Source organism: Tupaia chinensis, unplaced genomic scaffold, assembly GCF_000334495.1.
Source record: "Tupaia chinensis unplaced genomic scaffold, TupChi_1.0 Scaffold000458_2, whole genome shotgun sequence".
Lineage (NCBI taxonomy): Eukaryota > Metazoa > Chordata > Mammalia > Scandentia > Tupaiidae > Tupaia > Tupaia belangeri.
In genome coordinates, this window is record NW_006159967.1 from 1418684 (window position 1) to 1446110 (window position 27427).

The 27427-nt window shown below is 42.0% G+C and overlaps 1 pseudogene; it reads left to right on the top strand.

Moving 5' to 3' along the window:
* The window catches only part of LOC106735607 (tigger transposable element-derived protein 1-like), a 54252-nt pseudogene extending 36311 nt beyond the window's left edge, over window positions 1-17941 (top strand).
* The last annotated feature ends 9486 nt before the right edge of the window (window positions 17942-27427 follow it).

Below are 27427 nucleotides of genomic sequence, written 5' to 3' on the forward strand. Positions count from 1 at the left end.
CATGAGGTCCCAGCTTATATTACACAGTATTTAGCAGCATACCAATATGGATGGGCCACAGCGGAAGACCATCTGTGGGCAGTGAGGTATTGGTTCTTTCCTCCCAGTTCTTCCCAGTATCTAGAAATGAATAGCCACCAAAGACTTCCAGCTTTCTATGCAGATGCTGAAACCTGTTTGGAAGATACTGACTCCCCCTTTTAGAGTAGGCAGGCCCAGCCTCACAGAATTTCAAAGTGTCCTGTGTGTCATTCATTATACATAGGTCAGTTTCCGCCTCATTGTATTTTAGACATTCTTTAGCTTATGAGGTAACCCGGATATTGCTACTTTCCTTTTAAATATGGTGCATCCAAAATATGGTTCTAGGACCATTAACATCAACATCACAGGGAATTTGTTAGAATCCCAAGCCCTGGGACCAGCAGTTAGTGTAATGGCTATGTTGCTGGATTCCCATGTAGTCGACTGCGGTTTGAGTCCTGGACCCTGTGACTTAAACTCACACCAGGTGCGTGTGAGTGTGTGCCCAAGATCCTGAGAGGAGAATGGAGAATGGATCGTGGTGTGGCCATCCCCCCTGGGGGTGGGGGTGATTTCTCACTTTCTGTCTCTCTGTCCCTCTCTGTCTTTCTGGCCAGCGCACTAGCTCTATAGCAAAAACCTCTCCAAAAAAAAAAAAAGAATCCCAAGCCCTCAGGCCACACCCCAGATTACTGAATCAGAGCCCAGCAGTTGTGTTTAACAAGTCTTCCAGGTGATTCCTATGCACTACAGTTTGCAAAACACCAGTCTGAGATGCCAAATTCCTTAGACAAGTTTCCAGAGACTACACTTGGATCGGGAAATCTCTGGGGGTCTGCAGATTCCTGGAGCTTGTTACTCAGTGGTTGATTTCACAACTGGGAGCTAGGGAAATGATTCCAAGAAGGGAGTTTGAAAGATGATAACTTCAGGTAAGGAAAAGCAGGAGCAAATGATCCACCCCCTGGGGATAATTGTTTGGCTTTATGCAAATATTCTAAGCAATAAAACCAGCCACTGATGTACAGGAAATATATGTTCCCCACACCGAGTGGTCTAAATAAAACGTTATCAGTGATTGGGCTTCAGAGCCCCTATTATACAAAGCCTTAGCGGCATGAAATATACCACACCTGCTAAATGAAACACACACGGGGACATTATGGGAGTTTTCTGCAGCCTTTTATTTTGCATAATATGTTTTTTTTTTCCAGACCAGGAATGGTATATTAAAAAGTCAGCAGGCATAGAGCTTGTTTTAAAATTATTATTACTTTACTCTGGCTTTACAGACTTTAATTTTCTTCCTCCTGCTGCTATTCCACAGAAATACAGAATATTCTATCCAGAAGGAACCCTAGAGATCAGAGAGACTGTCTCTGCAATTCACAGGTGAGAATCCCTGGTATCCAGAGATCCAGAGGTATCAGATCCTGAGTAGAGGTCCTGGGGCTGGTACCTCAAAACCCTGATCCTCAGACCCTATGATTTCCCTTTCTTTTGTTTTGTTTTGTTTTCAGGAATCCCAAGCCAGGTAAGGGATCTGGAAATGTGGCCCTATGCATTCTCTAGTGCATTTCTGACAGCATCTGAGGAACGAGGGGTGCATTTACATCATGTACATGTGTGCATATAACCTGATGCTAGCAACCAACATATCTGGCTGCCTTGAATCTGAAGATCACTTCTAAGAATGTTGTTCAGTCAGATGCTCCTTCCATTTGAAAGGTGGCTAAAGCTTAGAATTTGGTTTGTAGGAAGCCAACACCACCCTCCTGCAGTCCAGGGGTTAATCACATGTTTGGGGTTGTAGGAAACATGCCTTCTCGAAGGGCCAGCTTCATAGGCATGGCCTGCACAATTGCTCAGCACCCTCTCTCAGACCCTGCACTTGCATTAATGCTCTGCTGTCACCCTCTTGAAAGCCTTAATAATTTTTGAAAGAAGGAAGCCTGCATTTTCATTTTGCACCGGGCCTCACAAATTATGTAGCTGGTCTTTTTACACATCTCTCATACGCTCCCCTAAGCATTCTTTGAAACACAGCTTCTCCAATAAACCTTTTCTGCCTCTCTCGAGTGTGTTATGTATTTTAACATTAATATTACTATACCACTAATGTTAATCCCTAATAGTAATTACTTTTTTGCTATAGGCCATGCTATAAAGTAGATATTATGATTGTTATCATACCTACTTGACAGATGAAGAGACTGAGGTTAGCGAAATGACCTGGCTCAAGGTCACATGGGTAGGGGTTGGGAATAGAACCCAGGTTTATTTGCACAGAACAGAGACTCAACCATTGTATCACACATTCAACCTCACTGTGTTGTCTGTTCGGCACTTAACACGCTGTGATGTTTCCTTGTTTCTCCTTCTTGCTTGTAGGAGAGAGACTGGGTCTTTTATTGCAGAGATTGTCTTTTGTTAAGGCACCCAGCACCATACCTTAACATAGACAGGATGCTCTATGACTATTTAGTTAATAAGGCGTTTGGCTAAATTTAATATGTGTTTAGCCACTTTAGAACTTCCTGCAAACCAAAAAAGCTTCCAGGTTTATGTTTAAATTTCTCCCGTGAATGAAGCTACTCGGTATGGCTGGCAGGAGCGCTGTGATATCTTATATTTGACTTCATGAATTATTTATGGAATTAACACCAGAATCGTGATTAATTTGAAGGGAGAGAAGTTGCTATGTGGCTTGGTGCCCGTGTTTTCCTGGCAGGGATAAATTACCTTCCCAATGGCTACAGGGTGAAGACTAGGGATGCTGGTTTCCAGGGGAGACAGGCACTTAGGCTTCCCCCTTCCCTTTCCCTAGCTGAAAAGCCCAGAGGCACAAGTTACCTGCCAGAACGTGGCAAATGCCCATATCTGGTGGTGAGCCAACTCAGCTACTCTCAACATTCTGTTAACACAAGCCTGTTAAGCACTGACTGTGTACCAGGCACCATGGCAGGGGTGGGGTGGAGTTGGGTGGATGGATGCAAAACCAACGAGTCTGCCTTTAAGAAACTTAGAGGAGACAGGAATAGAAAAGTTCCATTATCAGATGATCAGTGGCAAGAAATGCACATTCTCCACTGTTGTGTCCTGGGGGCTGAGGGTTCATGCCTAAACCAAGTCTTGTGGTACAAAGTGGAACTAGTCTAGCTAGAGTTCAGGATAGACGAAATATGGGGAAGGGGCAAGTTTTCCAATGGGGGGTAACCCTGCAAAAGCGTGGAGAAGGACCTTCAAATAATAGCAGAGGGAAGGGACCCTCGGGACCACCCTGTGAGGCCTCAAGAGAAGTGGAAAAAGGTTGGTCATGTCCAAGGGTCTGAGTTTTGTCCTGGAAGCTGAGGGTGCTGGGTGGAGTTAGTGCTGTCAGTAGACAGGGAGCAAGATCTCTTCCTGCTCCAGATGAGCTTTATGGGCTCCCACGTCCCTGGGGGCCTCGAGGTAAGGGGCCGACATGTGTTGGCCAAAGGAGAAGAGCAGGGGAGCCGTAGCTGAGTGGAGCCACAATCCTGCTTCATCAGTGTGTTTGCTTTCTGAGACCAATTGTATAATAGCAATCTCTTTCCTATTTTCTTCAAAGCATCCTGAGGAAATATAACTGCGACTGGGTTCAGCGGCCCTCACTTTTGAGCAATAAACTACAAATGATCACAGTTTACTTTGATGCTTTTGGAATTCCCCTACTAGTCGCTGTGGTTTTTTGCCATTTACTAGCTGGAAAGTCGCCTGCGTGCACTCCCTCTGCCTTCGGAATGAGCCCTTGCCTCTCCGAGCTTGTCTTACCATGTTATTTATTCTGCAGCTCTTCTGCAGGCTCAAGCAATGCTCTGTGCTCCGGGGCTGCCGTGACTATACTTAGGGGTCTAACCCTGCTGCCCCAGCCTTTACGGAAGAAAAGATTGTTCGTGATTCCATTTATTTCCAGGTAGGAAAGAATCAGAGAGCCCTGCAGGGTGAAGACGAAGGCGAGGTAACTCCAGATAAGTGTTTTTCTTTTTTTTTCCCCTTTGGTATTACTTATTTATTAAAGCCAGTGAGGCATAACTAAGAGAAAGGAAAGGAACCGAGGAAATAGAGAATACAATGGTCCCTCACATTTTAATGGGAGAGATGGCTAGAAGTGATTCCTAAATTATTAAATAAATCGATTTGATTCTTGAAGCTGGCCTCCAAGGTATATTTGTCAGTTTCATTATCATTGTCTTCAAGGGTAGAAAGAGTCACTCATGGAGAAAGTTTTATTTTTTTCCCTCTGTTTCATTTCGAAGGCCGCGATTCATGGCCCCTGTCTAATTAAACACTCACTTCTTTATGTAACCGCAGCAGTGTTCTTTCATTCTATTTTGGCTTCCATTCTGATCCCATTTGTCTTACAGGCCCACGGACGTGTAACAAGATCAGGTCGGCTATAAGGTAGACACACTTTGGAGGATCTTGATCCCATTTCAATTATAGGACTGTTTGGTCACAGATGAGTTCTATGGTAATTTTTTCACACACACACACACACATACACACACACATACACACGAGTCCTGTCATTTAGCTATTTGCCTAACAGAACCCCGTGAGTGTTAGAATAATAGGTCGGACCATCTCAAATGACAAGAATAACATTGCAATGCACTTTAGGGAAATAATAGATTTTCTTTGGGGGTTTTGGTGGTGACTGCAGTGGTGTTTGCTCCTTTCTCTCATCGTTCCCTCTCTCTCTCCGAACGCTTCTACTGCCTCCAGCCCAATGGTAAAAAATGCCTGAACATCTAAATTCTTTTCCTTAATTATCCTCCCGAGGAAAACAGGCCAAGCACCAGGGTGCAAAAAATTTAAACCATAAATAACAAGCTGAAAGGAAATAAAAGAAATGACACCAGAATAAACTAAGCTATTAACTGAAAGCTTTACATCACCGTCCTCCGTGGGCCTGAAAAATCTAAGGGAAGGTGGTTAAGTATTTATTTTCCAAAGAATGTCATTACAATCTGCAGCAATTAAAAATGGATGAAGGAAACATTTCCCCACGATTTCCGTGGTACTTCAGGCACTGGTGCATGAAGTATTTTGGGGAACACAGTTCCCACCCCCTCTCTGAGGATAAGTGGTGCTAAAGGGCAGAGCTCAGTCCTTGAGGGGGCGCGGGCGCCGGCGCTGGGGGGGGGGGGGGGGGGGCACCACTGTTGCCTGGGTCCAAGGATGCAGGCAGGGAAGGAGACTTGAAGTAAGCAAAGAAACAGGTAGCAATGAAAGGCTTTCCAAGATCACTGAGCGCTCCTCCCAGGATCTGCTGCACAATTGTTTCTGGCCACTTGGTACAGCTGGTGTAAAGAGCACCGTTCACACCTGTAAACCTGCTAGATTTCCGATTACTGGCTTGTGTTTCGATTTCCTAGGTGCCCCTCCTTTCCTCCCCACAACCTTGGGAATGGGGAGAAGTTAGTTGTGTGTGGGCTGGCAGAGGGGCTTTAGGGTGTGTGGGGGTTGTGCACTGCTTCCCCCCTGCTCTCAGAGGCAGCCAGGCTGACATGGAAAATCACACTTCCAGTTGCCTTGAGGCCTGGGAAGTCCTCGTGCTGGTTTTCCTCCTGCTTTGGCCACCAGGACTGAGTAGAGCCCCAGAGTGCGTGTGTCCTGGGAGGGGCCCCCCTGCCGGCAATCTTGCCCTTGGTCTCCTGCCAGCCCACAATCTGTGGGCAGCACAGGGCTTGGTGGGAAAGACAGTTAGAAGCTTTGTTTTCCCTCCAGCTTAAAGCGAGTTAAGTGAGAAAAGCAAGGTGCAGGAAAGTGTGTATAAGGAGATCTCAGTTTTGTAAAACAAACCATGACAAGCTGCTCAGACTCTATGCATGCGTGTGTATAAAAGGCTGTACTGGATTATATAAGTACAAGGCAAATCTGGGACACACGCTGAGTTCTTAAAACAAGTTCCAGGGGTGGGGGTGTGGGGCCAGGGCGAGGATGCTGATATGAGCTGGGGTAATGCATCTGTAATAACAGCATCTATCAAATGACCTCATTTATGCAAAACTCCTATTTCTATGTGCACTAAAGTTTAGCATCATCCTACTCAGATCCTCTTTCCTCCAAAAATGCCTCCCTGGAAAAAAGTCTTCCGGTGCGAGGTTCCACGTGCTGAGTTTTATGTAGGCCCCTTCCCTGCAGTGTTTAGGGTCACCACTCATCCTGTCTCTTCTTTTTATGGCTGAGAAAGAGCAGAGCCACTTCGCCTCAGGGAAAAGCTGTTATTAACTGCTCTTCTTGTCCACCCTCCCCTTTGTCCTGATCCAGGGGACAGCGGTGGGGAAAGAGGTTTCTCAATAAGTATTCCTCTTAAATGAACGTGGTGTTCTTTGGGCAGATTTGTAGGAAGAAGACCTCAGGAGAAATGAGCTGGGAACATTTGGGCCTCCAGTGCCCTGGCTACCACTGGGCTCTTTGTGTTTCTCATCACCTTTGTAAGGAGGGAAAAGACTTGTGAAACACATACCTGGGATCTGAAGATCGAAACAACAGGGCAGTGGTTTTCAGGTCAATATAAGGAAGAACTTTTTTATTTTTTTGAGAGTTTTTTGCTATAGGGTGTGTGCGCTTGCCAGAAAGACAGAGAGAGGCAGAGAGACAGAGAGACAGAAAGTGAGAAATCACGCCCCCAGGGGGGATGGCCACGCCGCAATCCCTTCTCCTTCATTCTCCTCTCGGGATCTTGGGCACACACGCACACGTGCCCGATGTGAGTTTAAGTCACCGGGTCTGAGACTTGAACTGTGGTGGACTACATGGGAGTCCAGTGACATAGCCGTTATGCCATCTGCTTGTCCCAGGGAGAACTTTCTAACTAACTGGCCTGACAATTGGCTGAACTGCCCCTTGGGAGGAGTGGGGCCTCATTGGTGGTGGGATTTAGAGCCAGGTGGCAGACTTGGGTTACAAGACCTCTGTGTCTGCTTCCTGTGCGACTGCTGAGAACTTGAAATGTGGCTAGTACAACCGAGGAGGAACTGAATCTTTCATTAAAATTTAAATTTAAAAACTGAAGTAGTAATAAGATATTTTTCTGTTAAGCATACATTATGGTTTTGGTAGGATTTCATTTTACCTCAGCCCCTGAATATTTAGATGTGCAAGATAACAGTGTTTGAAGACTTAGTATGAAAAAAGGCAAAATATTTTATTAATAATTTTAATATTCATTATACATTGAAATAATGCCTTACAAACATTGGGTTAAATAAAGTACATTATTACACTCAGTTTCAGGGTTTTAAAAACCATGGCTACTAGAGAAAGGAAGGAAGATTGTGTCTGTGGCCTGCGTTGTACTTAGAGGGGAGAGTACTCCTCTAAAGCGCTGACATCGCTTGGAGTTTGTGATTCTGTAGGATGGCTGTCATTCTTGGTGTCATTCTCTTTAGCTAGAAAGATACTCCATAAACACGTGTGGCTTCCGTGATGGCCACCCAAGACCATTTTTATTGGTGACAAGAGTGAGACTCATATGACAAGTGTCCAGACTTCAGAGAAATGACTGGAACAATTATGTGTGAAGCTCTGGGAACTTTTGGTGAAATTTATTACACAAGACCTTAGCTTCCACGTGCACAAGCTGGTATTTAAAATAATAGGATGAGATTTCTTTTAAAAATCAGAATATATAACCTGACTTTTATTCACTGCCTTTCTCAAGCACTTAAAGTTGAATAAAAATCTTTCATCGTTCTGTTCCATTAAAACACATCCTGAGAAAAGCCTAGAAACACAGTGGTAGACTCTAAATTAAGCAATAAGATATGCACTTTTAGTTTCCCTAATTACCTACCATTGGAAATAGGTTGGAACTAAAATAAACATGCTGCCTTGAAATGAGAATTAATATGTGCTAGTGCTTCTGGGGAAAACCCTATTAAACAATTGAATTTTGGAATATTTTGCTTTGTCAAAAAACCCAAAGGCATTCTTCCCTTTGGAATTGAATCTTCATTTAGAGGTTTCTTCCTTTCTTTTTTTTTTTTTTTTTTTTTTTTTTATTTCTTTTTTTTTTTTGTTTTCAAAAGCCAGCACAAACCAGGGGCTGGAGGGTGAGGCGGGGGGAGGGGGGCTCAGAGTGACAGAAGTGCATTCTCTCACGGTTCTGGAGACCAGAAGTCCAGAGTTGGCAGAACCATACTCTCTCTAAAGACACGGGACGAGGCTCGTCCCTCATCCCTTCAGCTCTGGCAGCTCCTGACAATCCTTGGTGCACCTTGGCTTGAAGATGCTTCACTCCAGTCTCTGCTTGTCATAGCAACGGCTTTCTGTGCCTCTCTGCGTGTCTTTCTCTCTGCCTGTCTTTTCTTCTTACAAGGACAGCAGTCACACTGGGTTAGGGACCGACCCTACTCCAGTTTATGACCCTGTCCTACCTAATTACATCTGCTATGATTCCATTTCCAAATGAAGCCGTATTATGAGGTTTCAGGACAGTTGTGCATTTGGGGGAAGGGATCTTTCTTTTTCTCTCTGTCTCATTTTCTTCCTTTCTTTTTTTCCTTCTTTTTCTTTTTCTTTTTCTCTGACTCTGTGGTTTGTTTTTTGCTGTTTTTTTTTTTTTTTTTTTTTCTTTTTTTATTGACTTGTTCTATGTGTTTTACAAAGCGCCTTTATCGAGCTATTATAACATTTCGTTCATTATGTATTGAACCCTGTCACATCCTTTGAAGGAAATAACCACCTTCTCTGTTGCTCCTTGAGAAATCAAGTGTAAATAGTGCCATGATTCCATGGGGAAGGGTGAGCTGTATTAATTATGGAACATATTGTTGGGATTTCTGGAAAATCCACCTGTTGGTTATTCCACTAGGGGCAGGTTATGGGACCTGGGAGAGGGGAAAGAGAAGAGCAGAGAGTCAAAAGGACATGGGTAGGCTGCGTAGCACACTAGGATTTAAAACCAGATGTCACTCCGGTTCTATGTTAGGCTTTCAGTGTACCCTGCTAGACAGATTGACTGGATCATATGTTTTTCAAGAGATGAACACTGATCTTGTTTTCCAAGAAATATAGTCTCCATCTAGAGTAGGCCAAAGTCAAGACTGATCTCATAATGAGAGAAATGGAAGAAGGTAGAATCACAGTATAAATTTATTTCCTTGTCCATGATCCCAAAAATGATCAAGAAGAGGTCATGATCTGACGTCACTTCTTGTAGAGTGAAGGAGTAGATTGGAGAAGAAAAGAATCTCAAAGAGTCTTGAGCAAGCCCTCCTGTCTGTTTCCCAGCTGAGAAAAGAGAAGGAGAAATGCAATTTAAGCACAATCCCAGAGCCTATTATCAGAGCGGGAGCAGGGAAGGTGTTGATGTTAGGACTGAAGAAAGACAGTTTAACTATCACCTTTTGCAGTGAAAGTTTAAAAAGACAATTTAAGCATCACCTTTTAAAATGAAAATGCTAAACAGTTTAGCCTAAGCTGTTATCAGGACCACAAGTGACAACTCTTTTTAAAGAGATGAAAGAAAAACACCCTTGCAGAATACCTGCTGCTTGTCCCCCCCTCCCCACGCTTGCCCTCACACAAAATTATGTAGCTCAGATTGTGATCTTGTTGTTCTGGACAGGCTAACTCCCAAAGATGTTTAAGCACCTCTCTCCTGAGTAACCCTTGGGGCTCTATTACATGATAACCATGAAGGATCACAGGGTTCCCAAAGCTGGTCCTGAAACCTATCCTCCTGCTTTAAGCTAAGGCTTCCAGCAAACACCTTTTGCATGATCTAACCTCAAAAACTGCAAGAGAGGGATTTCTTATTATAGTTCTGTAATGATTTAGGGGAAGTAACTACGATGTGCTAAGGGCTTCACAGTCTCTTTTAATTCTTACATTAATACGTAAGGGAAGTATTATGATGTCCATTCTGGAGATAAGGATGTTGAGGTTAAATAACTTGCCCAAAGTTAAGCAGTCATCAACTTGAGGAGTTGGGATTTATTGCCAGGTCTGTCTGACTCCAAAACCATGCTCTTCCCCATTGCAGCATGTTGCTCTTAAGTTCTTTTCAATATCTAATCAGTATCTTTCCAGCTGCAATTAAACTCATTATCTCAGTGCTTGGTGGAAATAGAGCAGTTACTCTCCATTCAAAACCCTTTTACATGTTTGAAGATGGCTACCTAAGCCCTCTCTAACCCTCTTCTTATCTGTTGCACAAGAGCTAAGGGAGAGAGGCATGACCCTGAAGTAGCTTTGTTTTACCTAATTGACATTTCATATGTACCTGCAAGTCCTGCTTCTAAGGAAACCAGCTGTATGTTCTATCGCATTCTTTTATTTATCCAAAGGATTTAATGGAATGAAGATTGTGTACCACAAGCTAGGCTGGAAGCTGGATGTACAGAGAGAAAGACAATCTAAGGAGTATAAAACAGAGCACCTGGCTATGTCCAAGTAGGAAGGAGGGCATTCCATAGGGGAAGCTGCAGTAGGACTTGATGTTGAAGGATGAGTAAGAGCGTCTTAAGCAAATCTGAGGATCCTGAAAGGCAGAACAATTCAAGGGAACCTATGTGCAAAGTCATAGACACTGGTCCCACCACTGTGGGGAAAGGAGGAAGTATTTTGGTATGACTATAATTTATAGGGTGTGTACAAGAGAAGGACAGGAAATAAATCAGGGCAAGTATCAGATCAGAGTTTATATATCATGTTCATACTTTGTTTTTAATTTTGAGAAATAAAAAAATACAAGAAAGCATAAGGAATAATTTAACAGACACCCACATCTGTAGTGCCACCATCCAGAATTAAAAGTTGTTGACATTTTACTATATTCTAGCCTTTTAAAAAAGAAATCAAGGACCAGCTGTGGAGTGGTGGTTAAGGTGGCTGAATACCACAAGGCTGACTATGTAGTTTGAGTCCTGGACTTGGGGGTTTGAGAAACACACAGGGTATACCCAAAATCCCAAAAGGAGGGAGAAATGGAGAAGAAGGGACAGTGGCATGACCATTTCCTACAGGAGAGAGGGGTGTGCTTTCTCATTTTCCTTTTCTCTCTGTCTCTCTCCAGTGAGCACACATGCTTCCTGGCAAAATTAAAAAAAAAAAAAAGAACTCAATCACTAAAAATACATTTAAAATACTTTTAACTAACATGTGTTTTCTAATTCCTTTCTTTACCCCTTCCCTAAAACAATGATCATTCATTTGATATTTATTCTTTCAGATCATTTAAAGTATATTTTACATGCATAAGTATGATGTATGACACATTATTCAGCATCTTGTTTTCCTCTCCTTAATTTTGTTTTGAGCTCTATTTGTGTTGATAGATCAAGCTTATCTATTTTAACTGTTGCATAAAATCCCATTTATGAATACCATATTTTATTTATCTGTTCCCCTATTGATGAAAATGTTGGTGGTTTCTGGTTTTATGGTATCAAAAATGATGTTGTGACCAGCATCCTTACTCTATGTCTCTAGGGTAACAGTATCCTATTTTCCTTGATATTGAAAGAGTTATGTTGGAGATTGGGGGATTTCTCAAAAAAAAAAAAAAAATGAACAATGAGACAACAAGAAAAGAAACAGACTTCTTGGGCCTTTACTTGAAGTTTCCCACTCAGAGGGTCTGGCAATTTTTGGAGGGAGGGACTTTTTTTTTTCAGTAACATGTTCCCTAAGTGAGGTTTTTTAAAAAAATTTTTATTAGAGATGTTGTGAATTGGGTATAGAATATATATAACCAGTATTTCTTTTCTCCTGTGAGAGGAATGGGGCCAACACAGGATTTTATATTAAGAAGTACCTCATTAAGAATGAGGGTTATGTTCAGAAATATTAGTTGAGTACCACATGAACAATACCCTGAGCCCCAACTTCATCTGTAAGGCAGACTTGTAGTAGGGACACAAAGTAGAGCAGGACACAGTCCCTAAAGTCAAGTAGCTCTCAGTCTACAGGAGCATTTCACAGAAACACAGGTGAGCGGGATCAAAAGGCTAGAGGCTTAAAATCCATCGGCAAGTGGTTTTTTGGTCCAGGTTCCTGGAAACATCAGGCTTATATTTTCCAGGACTGGCTGATCAGTATCAATCTCTACATTATTGTCTGTCTATCTGGAGGTTGAGTCTTCAAGTTTTCCATATTTTTTGTTATTTCTCTACATTTCTTTTCTGGTGCCTTTAAAACCCACTTTACATACTTTATTAGTTTCCTAGGGTTTCTATAACAAATTACCTTAAGTCTGGTGACTTGAAACAGAAATATATTCCGTCAGAGTCCTAGAGAGCAGAAGTCTGCTATTGAGTATTGGCAGGATTGCGCTCTCTCTGAAGACTCTAAGGAAGAATCTTTTCTTGTCTCTTCCACCTTCTGTTGGTGGTCCCTGGTGTTCCTTGGCCTCTGGCAGATAAAACTCTAGGCTCTGCCTATCTTCACAAGGCCTACTTTCCTATGTCTCTTCATTTTTTTTCTGTTTATAAAGACATTTGTCATTTGACTTAGCATGCCCTTTCTAATCCAGGATGATCTTATCTCAGGTCCTCACTTAATTTTATCTGCAAAGATCCTTATTCCTAAGAAGATGACATTCATTGGTTCTGGATGTACATATCTTCTGGGGCTACAGTTCATCCCAGTACACCTAAAGAGAACCCGTGAGGAAAATGGTATTAGGCCCGGTAATGTTGGAGAAAGGACTTGTCTGACTAGGTAGTGGAATTTTTGCCACTTGCTGGCTGGAAGAAGTGAGGGAGGTGAAAACATGAGTGTAAGGTGAACAGATATGCTAGTAAACACTTTAATGAACTCTGTGGCTCTCACCTCAGTGGAAGGCTGGGTATCCCTCCTTGCTATTCCTTTCTGCCCTCTGCTTCATTTCTCTGCTTGGCTTCTTTTTCTCATAATGGATCATGTAGATTGTGCCACAAGCCTAAGTCTAGCACTGACCCACAGAGCCCCACATGCTGAATATGTACAGATTTTTGGCTTCATTTTCCAAGAGGCAATCTAATTGGTCACTGACAAGCCAATAGGGGGCCTCTCTGCTGGGTTGGTCCTGTCAGCCATGACATCACACAGTGTTCTAGCATACTGTGGTATGTTGAATAGCAACTCTCCTGGAAGATGTCCAGGCCTTAGTCCCTAGGATTAATTTAAGGTTCTTGTATTAGTTTTTCAAGGATGCTGTAATAAAGTACCACAAACAGGGTAGCTTCTGGAGGGAAGAAGTTCAAGACAACCGTGTCAGCAGAGCTGATTCCTGGGGGCTGTGGAAAAAACTCTATTTGATGTCTCTCTCCAAACTTCTGGTAGCTTGCTGGCAATCTTTGGCATTCCTTGGTTTGTATGTGTATTACTTTGATTTCTGTCTTTATGTTCAATTGCGTTTGTGTATATATATATATATGTGTGTGTGTGTGTTCAAACTTTCTCCTTTTATAAGGACACCAGTCATTTTGGATTAGGGCCTAGTACTCTTCATCATTACCCCATTTTAACTAATTACATTTGTAATGATTCTATTTTCTTTCTTTTCATTTCTTTCTTTTTTTTTAAGAGGGATTTTTGCTATAGGGTATGTGTGCTTGCCAGAGAGACAGAGAGACATAGGTACAGAAAGCAAGAAATCACCTCCCAGGAGGGATGGCCATGCTGCAATCCCTTCTCCTCCATTCTCTTCTTAGGATTTTGGGTGTCGATGGAAAAAAATAACCAACTGTAAAATTAATAATTAATAATTAATGCAGTTTATTTCCAAGCCAACTGTGAGTGACCTAGGCCAGAGAAGAGGCATACATGCCTTTTCTCAGGGTGATCATGTACAGAGGTTCCTTTTATTTGCTTTTGAGATTGACAGACAACATTTAGTGAAAAGATTTCCCATTGGTCTGGCCCTAAAAGGTGGGACATGTAGAAGTGGGGGCTTGTAGATTATAGGTGGGTTCCACAATTCTTAGGTTGGTGATTGGAAGGGAAGATCCATGTCTTGGGAAGAGATTAGTTAAAGAAAGCCTTAATATACATCTCAAGGAAAGGGAAGTTCTATGTCTTGGGAAGGGATAAGCAAAAGAATATACTGTAATCGGTTGGAATATACATCTCAAAGATACTATGCCAGGGACAGGAGGTAGGAAGAATCCTGTTAATAGAAAATAAATGGTCTGTTGATGTTTGTGGGCATGACTTCCCCACTCCCCTTTTGAAAAGATTTTGGAAAAATAGGAAAAGTAGTCAGACTTCTGTCCACATGGGCATGTATGCACATGTACCCAGCATGAGTTTTAAGTCACCAGGTCTTGGACTTGAACCACAGTCGCCTATATGTGGGAGTCCAATGACGTAACCATCACGCCATCTGCTGGTCCCAAGATGGGAGAATTATCCTGGTTTGTCCAGGTGTGTCCACTGTAATCACAAAGTCCTTATAAGACCAAGGCAGGAGCATCAAATTTTAAAATTAATAAGTATGGGGCCAACTTGTGGCATGGTGGTTAAGGCAGCTGGATCTCACATTGCTGACAGCACAATATAGATCCTAAACCTAGCAGCTTGAAAGGCGTGCTGGGCATGTGTGTGTGCACACCCAAAATCCTAAGGAGAAATGGAGGAGAAAGGGTTGCGATGTAACCATGTCCTGTGGGGAGTGCTCTCTCACTTTCTTGCTCTCTCTGGTGAGTGCACATACCCTTTAGCAAATTAAAAAAAAAAAAAAAAGGAGTAGGAAGGGTGACATAGAAGCAAGGTTTGGATTAATGTGCTTTGCATATGGAAGAAGAGAATGTGAGCCAAGGAATGTAGGCAACATCTAGAAGCTGGAAAAAGCAAGGGAACAGATCTTTTCTAAGAGTATCTAAAAGAAATACAGTTCCGCCAATGCCTTGACTTTAGGATTCCTGACCTTTAGATCTATAAGATAATAATTTTTTTTTCTTTTAGAGGTTTTTGTCTTGGGGTGCATGTGTTCGCCAGAGAGAGAGACATAGACAGTGAGAGGGAAGGTGAGAAATCACCCCCCCGGGGGATGGCTACACTGCAATCTCTTCTCCATTCTCCTCCTGGAATCTTTGGCACAAATACACATGTATCCAGCATGATTTGAAGCCACTGGGTTCGAGACTCGAACTGCTATTGGCCATGTGGAAGTCCAGCAATGTAACTGCTATGCCATCTGCTGGTCTCAATTTTTTTTTTTTTAAAGTCACGATGTTTTGTGGTATTTTGTTATCATAGCAAAAGGAAACTAATGCACATCTTTTTATCAGCGGCTGCAGATGAGAAGTTACCAGGGAAACAGGTATATACTGGGCAGACACCGCTACATTTGACCATCATGGGAAGGAAGTTTGAAGAACATAAATGAGGTTCGACATACAGACATACTTCATTTTATTACACTGGTTTTGTTGTACTTTGCAGGATTGCATCTTTTCTCCTTCAAATTGAAGATTTGTGACAGCCCTGCATTGACAAGTCTATCAGCACCATTTTTCTAACAGCATGTGTTCACTTCATGGTTCTGTGTCACATTTTGGTACTTTTCCAAATACTGGGTTGTTGGAAAAGTCATGATGCATTTTTGCATAGAAAACAGAAAAAAAAAAATCCATCACGACTTTTCCAACAACCCATTATTTAAAATTTTTCATTATTCTTATAGCTGTATGGTTACCCATGATTGGTTATCTTTGATACTATTACTGTAATTATTTTGGAATCTGCAAACCATGCACATCAGACAGTGAGCTTATTCGATAAGTTCTATATATGTTCAACTGTTCCATTACTGTTCAATCACCTATCTCTCTCCCTCTCCTTAGGCCTCCCTATTCCATGAGACACAACATTGAAATTAGGCCAATTAATAACCATACAATGGCCTCTAGGTGTTCAAATGAAAGGAAATGCTGCATGTCTCTCACTTGAAATAAAAAACTAGAAGTGACTTTAAACTTAGTGAGGAAGGCATGTTAAAAGCCAGGATAGGCTCAAATCTTAACCTCTTGCACCAGTTTTCCAAGTGGTCAATGCAAGAAAAAAGTCCTTGAAGGACATTAAAAATGCCGCTCCGGTGAACACACAAATGATAAACCAAAACAGCCTTATTGCTGAGATGGAGAAAGTTTTAATAATAGATTTTAAGAAGAAGAAGAAGAAGAAAAAAAAAAGTCTTTTAGGAAAAAAGATATTATTCTATACATTATCGTCAGCAGATAGCTTCATTTTTGTGTGAATTAAACATATTTTTTCCCCTGTTCCTGCCCCATATTATCCTCCAACCCACTATCTCCACTATCCGCAGTTGCCCTCTTTGTTATTCTTATTATTATTATTATTTTGAGAGGTTTTTGCCATAGGGCGTGTGCATTTGCCAGAAAGATAAAGAGACAGACAGACAGAAAGCAAGAAATCACCCCCTAGGGGGATGATCACACTGCAGTCCCTTCTCCTTCATTCTTCTCTCAGGATCTCAGGCACGCATGCACACGCGCCCAATGCGAGTTTAAGTCACTGGGTCCGGTACTTGAACCATGGTCGACTATATGGGAGTTCAGCGACATAGCCATTATGCCAACTGCTGGTCCCGCCCTCCCTGCTATTATACCTTCCAATCTTTAAACAGAAGACTTTCAATGTAGAAAAACAGCATTCAATTGGAAAAAGATGCCATCTAAGACTTATACAGCTAGAAAGGAGAAGTCAATGCCTGACTTAAAGCTTCAAGGAATCGACTGGTCCTTTTGTTAGGTACTAATGCAAAGAATTTGAATTTGATACTCATTTATCATTTTGAAAATCTGAGGGCCCTTAAGAATTATGCTAAATCTACTCTTCTTGTGCTCTATAAATGAAATAACTAAGTGAATGACAGTACATGTATTTATAGCATAGTTTATTAATATTTTAAGTCCACTGTTGAGACCTACTCAGAAACAGAAGATTCAAAATATTACTGCTCCTCAACAATGCATCTATTCATGCAAAAGCTTTGATGGAGATGTAGAGGGAGATTAATATTGTTTTTATGACTACAAACACAATATCCTTTCTGCAGATTATGGAGCAAGGGATACTTTTGACTTGTAAGTCTTATTATTTAAGAAATACATTTCAGGGAGCCAACAGGTGGCATCACAGTTAAAGGAACTGGACTCCCATATGGCCAACTGCAGTTCGAATTCTGGACCTGGAGCTTTCTTTCTTTCTGTCTGTCTGTGTCTCTCTCTGGTGAGTGCATATACCCTTTGGCAAATTAAAATAATAATAATTATAAATAAATAAAAAATTCTTTAAAAAACTAAAAATACATTTTATAAGACTATCACTGTCATAGATAATGATTTCTCTGATGGATACAGGCAAAGGAAATGAAAAACTTCTGGAAAGTTTTTGCCATTCCAGGTGTCATTAAAAACATTCATCATTTATAGGGAGAATGTTAATATAACATTAACAGAATTCTGAAAGAAATTCATTTCAACCCTTTCAACCCTTATGGATGGCTTTAGGGTGTTCCAGACTTCAGGGGAGTAATTGCAGATATGGTAACAATAGCAAGAGAACTAGAACTCCAAGTGGAGCCTGAAGATGTGACTCAATTGCTGCAATCTCACGATCAAAACTTAATGGATGAAGAGTTACTTCTTGTGGATGAGCAATGAAAATGGTTTCTTGAAATGGGATCTAATTGTAGTGAAGATGTGAACATTGTGGAAATGACAGCAAAGAATTTAGAATATTGCATAAACTTAGTTATAAAACAGCAGCAGAATTGGAGAGGATTGCAGTTTTGAAAGAAGTTCTAGTGTGGGTAAATGCTATCAAATAGCATTACATGCTACAGAGAAAAATTTCATGGAAGGAGAAGTTGCCACAGCCACCCCAGCCTTCAGCAACCATCACTCTAATTAGTCAGCAGCCATCAACATCGAGATGAGATTGTTCACTAGCCAAAGGATTTTGATTTAAAAAAGGCTCAGATTATTGTTAGCATTTTTTTGTGAATAAAGTATTTTAAAATGAAGATATGTTTAGACACACTGTTATTACACACATAATAGACAACAGTATTGTGTAAACATGACATTTTAAAAAAAAGAATTATTTACTTTAATTATTTTTTAATTTTAATTTGACCAGAGAGAGATGGGTCAAGTAGAGGGGGCGAAGTGAGAAAGCAAGCTACCAGGTATGGGACTTGAACCGTGGTTGGCTATATGGGAGTCCAGTTTCTTAACCACCATACCACTTACTGGCCTGTAAATATGACTTTATTTTTTTAAAGACTTATCTGTTTACTTATTATTATTATTATTATTAAATTTGACCAGAGAGAGAGAGAGAGAGACAGAAAAAGAAAGTTAGAAAGCATGCTACCAGATCAGGGACTTGAACTGTGGTTAACAATGTGGGAGTCCAGTGCCTTAGCCACCATACCACCTGCTGGCCCTGTACACATGACTTTTCTAATGTATTGGGAAACCCCAAAATTTGTATAACTCCTTTTATTGCAATATTTACTTTATTGTGGTAGTCTGAAACCAAACCTGAAATATCTCTGTGGTATGCCTATATATAGCTCATATCTCCCCATTTTTGGTGAATGTAAAAAAATCAAGATCAGGGAACCAGCAGTTAGCGTAATGGCTATGTCGCTGGACTCCCACGTAGTTGACCGTGGTTCACGTCCCAGACCCGGTGGCTTAAAACTCACGCCAGGTGCGTGTGCGTGCGTGCCCAAGATCCCGAGAGGAGAATGAGGAGAAGGGATTGCAGCGTGACCATCCCCCCTGGGGGGTGATTTCTCGCTTTCTGTCTCTATGTCTCTCTCTGTCTGTCTGGCGAGCGCATGCGCCCTATAGTGAAAATCTCTCTTAAAAAAAAATTAAAAAAAAATCAAGATCAATGATATTTTTAGAAACTTTCCAATGCACACAAAAGTAATAGAAATAATTATATTTTTTAACAATTTGACAATTCATTTTGATATCAACACTCTTCTTTTAAGACTTAAAAAATATTATTTCTACCAGCCTGCATAAGGGCAGATATTAGGTATTAAATCATAGAAAAGAAGTCTTAGCAGTCATCATGTCCCAGCTCGCTCATTTTACAAAGCTAACATACCAACGAGCAGATTTTACTAAGGCCACTCTGAGAGTTAATGGTAGAGCCAGGACTAGAATGATGATCTCCTGACTTGTGTGCCATTTTTCTTCGATCTGTATCACTTTTGTATACAACCAGATAATCTGCTATTTCTCCAAATGACTGACTTCCCTTCCCATTTCTAGGAGATGGTGGCTGAGAAATCACCCCATTGCTTTCCAAATGGATAGAGAGTAACCCTGATGTTGTTTTCCACTCAAAGAGGGTCAGCAGAGTTGACCAAACTGCTGAGGCAGCTCAGCGTCCATTTTGCCCACCCAGCTCTCCTGTGCTGTTCCAAGTCCAAGCACCCATTTCTTACAATGTGTTCCTTCCTCCTGTGGCTAATGGAAGCTCAAAAGTTCCTTTTGAAGTCAATGGAGGAGCTCTGCTCAGGAAAGCTTTGTGGGAAATGAAGCAAGAAACTAGAGAGAACAGTTTCTGACCTGCCAAGGAGAGGGCTATTTTTAAGTCAGGAAAGAAGACATTACTCTTGAGTGAAAGAATCTTTTAGAGCCTTTATTACTGCCTCTTAGGCAGAAATTCTTTCATGTTGAGTGTGTTGATACAAATTCAGTGACTGAGCCCAGGACTTTTATTTGCAGACAGTGAAAACCTTTTTAGTGTTTCCATTTCTCTACTATTAGTCATATACCACCAGTCTCTCAGAAAAAAAGTAATATGCTGAGTGGAGACAGAGGTATGTTATTGGATTTGGCATCTGAAGAGCGGGGTTTGAATCCTGCCTCCGCTACTTATCAGATCCTTGACAAGTCACTTTGCCTCCTCAGATCCAGCTCAGTTTCCTAAATCTGAAATGGTGGTGGTTGAGACTTGCTTCTTCGGGTTGCTCATTTATCCATTTACTTTTCTTCATTTGTTTATTCCCTTGCTATGTGGCAGACCCTGTGCTAAATGCTAGGAATGCAATGTGAGGCATGGTGGCTGCTTTCATAGTGCTTCATTGTGGTGAGGGTGAATCTCCTAGTCCCTTTCATGCTGTTATTGCAGACCATTACAGATAGGGCAATTTATAATGAACAGAAATGTATTGGCTCTCCCCTTCAAGAAAGGGACTAGCATCTTGTGAGGGCCTCCTTGCTGTGTCATCCTATGTCAGGACAGAGAGAGGGTGAAAGAGAATAAGGAACTTGCAGCCTCAAGCCGGTTTATAATCAGAATTAATCCACTCATGAGGGCAAAGCTGTCATAACCTAAATTCTTCCCAATATGCCCTACCTCCCAACATGGTTGCATTGTGCATGAAATTTCCAACACATGGAAACTACAGCAGAGCCAATCAAGTAATCACATTAATGAACTCATAATTCCAAACCAAGTGAACACCCTGATAGTTAAGAGCATAGTTCTGTGAGTCTGACCTTCATGAGAGGGGGGAAAAGAGGGTGGAGTGAGAAAAATGGCTTAGGAAAGGATTCCCTCAGGAAAATAGATTTGAGCTTGGGTCAGAGACTTATCACACTTTTGAGTGGGATGAGTTCTCACTACTGTGTGCCTAGGAGAAACAGTGTGCAGAGTCTCTGGGTTGGGAAGATGCACAGTGCATTCCAGTTGAGGGACTGAAAAAGTTACCAACATGATTGGAGCTAAGAGAGTGAGGGAAGAGTGGTACAAGGAAAATTTGAGAAACAGGCAGGAGTGAGACCAGTTAGGGATTTAGAGGTTATAGCAAGGATTTGGGTGTTCATCCTAAAAACAATGGGAAGTGACAAAGGACTTTGAAACTTTGGTGTGTGTGTGGTGCTTACAAATGAGGACAGGTGTGGGGGAGCCAGAATGGATGGCAAGAGACCAATCATGTCATTGTAACTGTGAAGGCAATAGATAACAATATGTTGGACTAGATTGTGGCAGTATAGAGAGTGAGGACTAGACGCATTTGGAACCTCTAACAGACTCTTCAGGCATACAAAACTCAGTGTTGAGTAGACAGGTGGAAATGTGGATCTGAAGTCTGGAAGTGAGTTCTGACCTGGAGGAAGAAATTTGAGAGTTAGGAGATGGTTGTTGAACTCATGGGTATAGATGAGATTTCTTGGGAAGAAAGCGTGGATTGAGAAAGAGTGACCCAAGAGTTAAGAAGAAAGGACAGTATTATTTCTTGTAAGCCAAAAGGGAGGATGTAAACAGGGTCAAATGCTGTTGACAAGGAAAGTAATGTGAGGACTATATGTTTGATGGAGGCAATGGTGATAGCCAAAAACATTACTGGGATCCACTTTAGCACCCTTATGTGTAATTTGTCATTCCTATTTTCCAGATTAGAAAACTAAGGCAAAGATAACTTACATGACTTGCCAACACCACACAGTAAGTAATCTGAACTGAAGGAATGTAACCCAGTACCCATGTTCTTAACCACGGTACTATATGTTGCTCTTTCCTAGTTAGAGGTCATTGCTCACTTTGAGAAACACTTAGCTTGTGTGAAGTGGGAAGAAGTTAGGTAAGAGATGGAAGCTTCTGAGGTAGCTGGACTTACCCGACACCTTCAATCTTCTGCTGTCCACTGCAGTCTTCCTTGTCATGAACTTGAGGTCCTTCAGGTCTGCTAGGTCACATATAATGGCTCTAATACTTTCTGTTATGTGAGAAATTATTTGGTTGCCTCTTTAGCTCTGTTAAGGCAGAGGGAAATTTTGTAAACTTTTTTGCACCTGCTGTGTCCAGGTAGTCTCAGGGTGTGAAGCTGGAGCCTTCCTCTATGGTTTGCAGCATTGTACAGCAGTCAGCACTGCCACTGTCCACACCACCGCGACCAGTACTGGAAAGAGAGAGATTCACACTCAGGAACCAGACCATGAGCATGGAGAGAACACTCAACCTTCTCTTTTCTTTACTCAATTGACTCTGACGAATTAGGATGTCAGCAGCCACGCTGCATGGTGGTGGTTGAGGATGGTGGCTGTCATGCTAATGGAAGGAAGAGATGGGTGGAGGTGAGTGCCATAGAGTTCTGCCACCTGAAGAAGAGTAAGTAGTATTTTGCAATGGTAGTGGTCTATTGTAGGTTTTGAGTATGTGCTATGAATTTCCTTTTTTTTTTTTAATAGAGAGATTTTTGCTATAGGCTACGTGTGCTTGCTGGAGAGACAGAGAGAAAAAGAGATAAAGAAGTGAGAAATCACCCCACCCCACCCCCTAGCCCCCAGGGAGGATGGCTATGCTGCAATCCCTTCTCCTCCATTTTCCTCTCAGAATTTTGGACACATATGCACACGTGCCATATGTGGGACTCCATACTGTGGTCAACTATGTGGGAGTCCAGTGACATAACCATTATGCCATCTGCTGGTCCCTGCATTTCTATTTTGTTATTCCCAGCCATTTAGTAAGGACTTTTAGCCCAGTACCAGCTGTGCTACCATATGTAACAGAAAGAGTAACTTGTGAATTCTTGGGTCCACTCTAAAGGGAGAGTTTAGCACTCTCTTGAAACAAATGTGAAATTTGGCTAGAAAGTCTGGGGGGGGGAAGGTGTAATTTCTGACATAGAGTCCCAAAGTCCTAATAAGCTTTTTCCTCAGGAGGATCACCTCAAGCATCCTACTAGGAGGGTTGGAATTTTGTCTTTCTGATGTTGGTGGCATTTCCTTCACCCTTCAGGCTAGACCCTGCACCTTCTGGTGCCTGGCAAGTTGTTTTTCCAGAGGAGTGAGCTGCCCTTAAGCTGTGAGGACAGAATTTTACCATCATTAGCAAAACCACCTAGATGCCCACCAAATGCACAGCTCTGAATTACTGTGCTGATCAGAGAAATTGATTGCATAGAGAGATTTTTAAAAATGTAATTACATTCTTATATGACTTCATAACAGCACTAAAAAAAAAAAATTGAAGTAGAAAAAAAATTTACCCACAATCCTGCCATCCGAGAAAATCAAGCAGTTTTTATGTTTTTATGCCTTTATATTCAAAGAGAAGAGATAGTTTAGGGATTTTTGTATATGTGTGTTTTGTTTCTTTTCTCTGCTATGCTTTTCACCCTCTATTTGTTTTATTTTCTATAATAGAAAATATCTTTATTTTTTTCCCTAATATGCTCCAGATTTTCTGGAGCAATCTTGTCTTTATTTATTTATGATCTTCAAATTAGCAAATGCATAAAAAAGTGATTTAGTTGTATACCTTTGTAAGATAATAGAAATAAATTCATTCATTAGGGAGAAATTCTTTGTTAAACTATTCTAATTTTTATTTATTTTTCTATATTTTTTTGCATAGCCTTCACATTTATAATGCAGTGGTTCTTAATTGGGAGATGATTTTGTCTGCAGGGAACATTTAGTCATGTCTGCAGACATTTCTGGTTGTCCCAGCTAGGCGATGATGCTAGCGGCATCAGTGGGTAGAGTACAGGGATGCTGCTAAACAACCTGCAAGGCACAGAACAACACCTACCACAAAGACTTATCTGGCCCAATATGTCAGTGCTGTTGAGGCCAAGAAGTCTAACTACTGGGTAGAATGGTAACGTCATCGTGTTATGAGCAGATGCCTATTTTCCTGAAGCATCCTATTCCTCTTGCCGGACGTTAGTTGTCTCCCATTTTTCAGGGTTATGGTGAGCATCTTCATACATAGAACTTTGTCTTTTGGGGCTTGCAGTGTGTTATTAGAAGGGAGGTTGCCAGCTACCACCTGGCTTCTCTGGGGATGAGACTCATCCTCAGACCAGGCGCTATGGCTTTTCTACAAAGTGTACAGGCTGTTTGTAGTTCCAGTAACTGAAATCTATTGTAGATGAGTGAAATTCCAGGTGGCAGGGACACAGTGAAGTGGCAGGGGAAGGCAAAAGCTGGAGCGCCAGTCCTGGGAGCAGAAAGACTTACGGATTATATAGTTCTCGCTCTCTTTTTTTAAATAATCTTCTTTAACTTATTTTGATTTGACCAGAGAGGGATAGAATGAGAGGAGCAGAATAAGAGAGAGAGAGAGAGAGAGAGAGAGAGACAGACAGAAAGTGAAAGTGAGGAAGTGAGGAAGCAAGCCACCAGCCACCAGGTCTGAGACTCGAGCCACTATCAGCCATGTAGGAGTCCAGCTCCCTTAACCACCGTGCCACCTGCTGGCCCTAAGGGATTCATATAGTTCTAAGAGCATTCTCTTTGGTAGGTTGTTGTGCGCTGACCCATACCTGACCTCTCCCAACTAACATCACACCCGCCTCTGTGATTCCTACCCTCCTTCTCTGCTAAAGGTGTCTCTTCAGCACTCATTGCTGTCTTACATGCCATCCGTTTGACCTATTTATCTTGTTCATTTCTGTTTCTCCTCTCCATGAGGACCAGGATTTGTGTTTCTACTGTTTCTTGACACTCAAAACAGTGCCTGACTCGGGATATGTGCTCAAGGCCTACTTGGTGAATGAATGGATCAATGAATGATTCAGAAACACACGAGGAGTTTTTGCTTTTAGAACAAACCTTACCATACCCATTGCTCCCAGATCTCTCCGTTCACTCTTAGGGGCAGGATCCAGAGAGAGAACAGAGCAGGAAGCCCCAGGTGACAGCACCCACTTTCTGTGAGGGACCAGGAGAGGCTGTCCAAGGGAGGCAAGATGGGAACAGCTGCATGTTGGTAACTGTGTGGCCTTATTCCAGAGTGCCTTCCGTCCTCTGTTCTGGGACCGTGCCTAGTGACATAGGGGCTGCACTGCAGCTCCCTTGTCAGATCCCCAGAACACTGTGGCGCTTTCCTTGCAGCCACATTCAAAGAAGGTAGCTCCATCAGCCAGCTGCCTTGCTGCCAGCCTTGGGGTTCTTTCTGTGAACTCATTATAAGCCTGATCCCAGGGACTCTCAAGCCAGACTTGGGGCCTCCGTGCATAGGGGAGGCTCCTTTTGATGTTCACAGTCACATTTGATCTGATGATTCTAAAACTGACTATATTTTTGACTCATTAAAAAAAACCAAACAAACAAAAAACAAAACAGGGATCAGCATATGATATAGTAGTTACGTTGCTGGACTCCCATATAGTCAACTGCAGTTCAAGTCTCAGACGGCCCCTTAAAACTCACGCCGGGCATGTGTGCATGCATGCCCTAGATTCCAGGAGAAGAATGGAGGAGAAGGGATTGCGGCATTACTGTACTCCCTGGGGGGGATTTCTTGCTTTCGCTCTCTCTGTCTCTTTGGTGAGTGCATGTATGCTATAGCAAAAATCTCTCTTTCAAAAAAAAAATTAAAAAAAAAAAAAACAAGAAACAAAAACCTGAAACAGCCACCAGGTACATGTATGCGCATCACCAAAATCCCAAGAGGAGAGTGGAGCAGAAGGGATTTCAGTATGGCCATTCCCCTAAGGGGATTTCTCACTTTCTCTCCTTCTCTGTCTCTGGTGAGTACATGAACCCTGTAGCAAACAAACAAACAGAAAACCTGAAACAACCTCTGAGCACATATAGTCACATCTTTATTAAAAGATCACCACCATCAGGTAAACAGGCGTGGTGAGAGTAGGGGTGGAGAGAGGCCATCTGGACCCATTCAGGTGAACGGTGACAGCCCTGCCTCGGGCCACTGCACCCTTGCAGTTGGCAGCTTTGGAGTCAGGCATTATGTTTCGTGTCACTCAAAGCAGGTGAGCTGAAGCCACGTCTCGCTGGCTGCCTGTGCAGCTGCAACTCGGATCAGGTGGTCCTGCTTGCCTTGGCTTGGCAGCTCGGGTTCTTGAAAAGCGGGTGACAGGGGGCAGTAATCTGCACTTGGCAAAGCAAACCCAAACACGCTCTGAAAAGCACAGCTGGGCCAGACGCAGCAACTGTATTCATTAGGCAGTTAATCTCAAGGCTGTCAGCCTAGGCCACAAGGGCAGGTCTAGGCAGGGCAGTCGTGTTTTCAACAATTCAATCCAGTTCCACAAATATTATCAAGTCTGTGCTATGCACAAGGCACTGCGAATGGCTGCAGAGGTAGCAAGGATGAGAATGAGATAGTTTCTGCTTTAAAGAGCTTACCTTCTAGTAACTCTAAGGGAAAATGTGGGGAGCCAAAGAAGAGACGTGAGGAATGTGCAGGATGTGACCACCAGAATAAGACCAGGGTCTTTATCCGGACATGGCCTTGGGTCACTGGATTGTTATAAGCAGAATGTCTTGGGATTGTTTTGAACTGAATGTTCCCAAGTATTGTTATAACAACCTGATAAATTCAGTAAGGACTTAAAACCTTACATCACAGAAGTCTCTGGAGTGTGTATAAATACTAGCAATAAAATACATTCGGTGCTGACCAGTATTGACTGGCAGTCCTCCCGTTTCGATCCTGTCTTCTTGTCTTTCTTTAATCCTTGCCCCCCAACTCAGGAACTGTTCGCCGTTGGCGGGTCTGACAGGAAAACAAATGGCAGATGGAGTTCAGAACTGAACCAGAGAATATTCCATTGAAAAATCAAGACAAATGTCATGGAGAAGGTAGTCCTGGTGCCTGAATAGAATTCTTTTCCTTCCTCCTTCCTTTTTTCTTTCCTTTCCTCTAGAATAATTCTCTCACCCTCGAGGTTTGCATGTTGTAATCCCCAGAATCTGTGACTATATTACCTTATATATCAAAAGAAACTTTGAAGATTTTATTTATTTTTTAAATTTAAAAAAGTATTTAGTTTAGTTATTATTGTTAGTTTTAAGTTTGCTATAGGGCGGGTGTGCTCACTAGAGAGAGAGACAGAGAGAGAGAGACAAATTAAGAAAGTAAGCCACTAGGTCCGGGACTCAAACCTTGGTCAGACAAGTGGGAATCCAGCTCCTCAACTACCATGCCACCTGGTGACCCCACTTTGTAGATGCTACTAAGTTAAGGATCTTGAGATGGGGAGATTATCCTAAATTATCCAGGTGGGGCTTAAATGCAATCATGAATCTTTATAAGAGAGAGTGTCAGAGTAGAGAGAGATTTGAGATGCTGCACTGCTCTCTTTGAAGATGGAGGATGAGGCCATAAGCAAGGATTATAGGTAGTCTTTAGAAATTGGGCAAGACAAAGAAATGGACTCTTCCTCTAGAGCCTCTAGAAGTAACTCAGCCCTGCTGACCCATTTGGGACTTCTGATTGCCAATCTGTAAAGTAATAAATTTGTATTTCCCAAGCTACTAAATCTGTGATAAATTGCTTTAGCAATGATGACAAACAAATATACTCACAATCTCCTTGCCTTCCTTTCTTTTTTCTCTTCCTTCTCTGCTTTTATTCTCTCTTCTCTTTTTATCTCTCCTTTCTTCTTTTTCTCCCAACTCTTTCCATCCCTCTT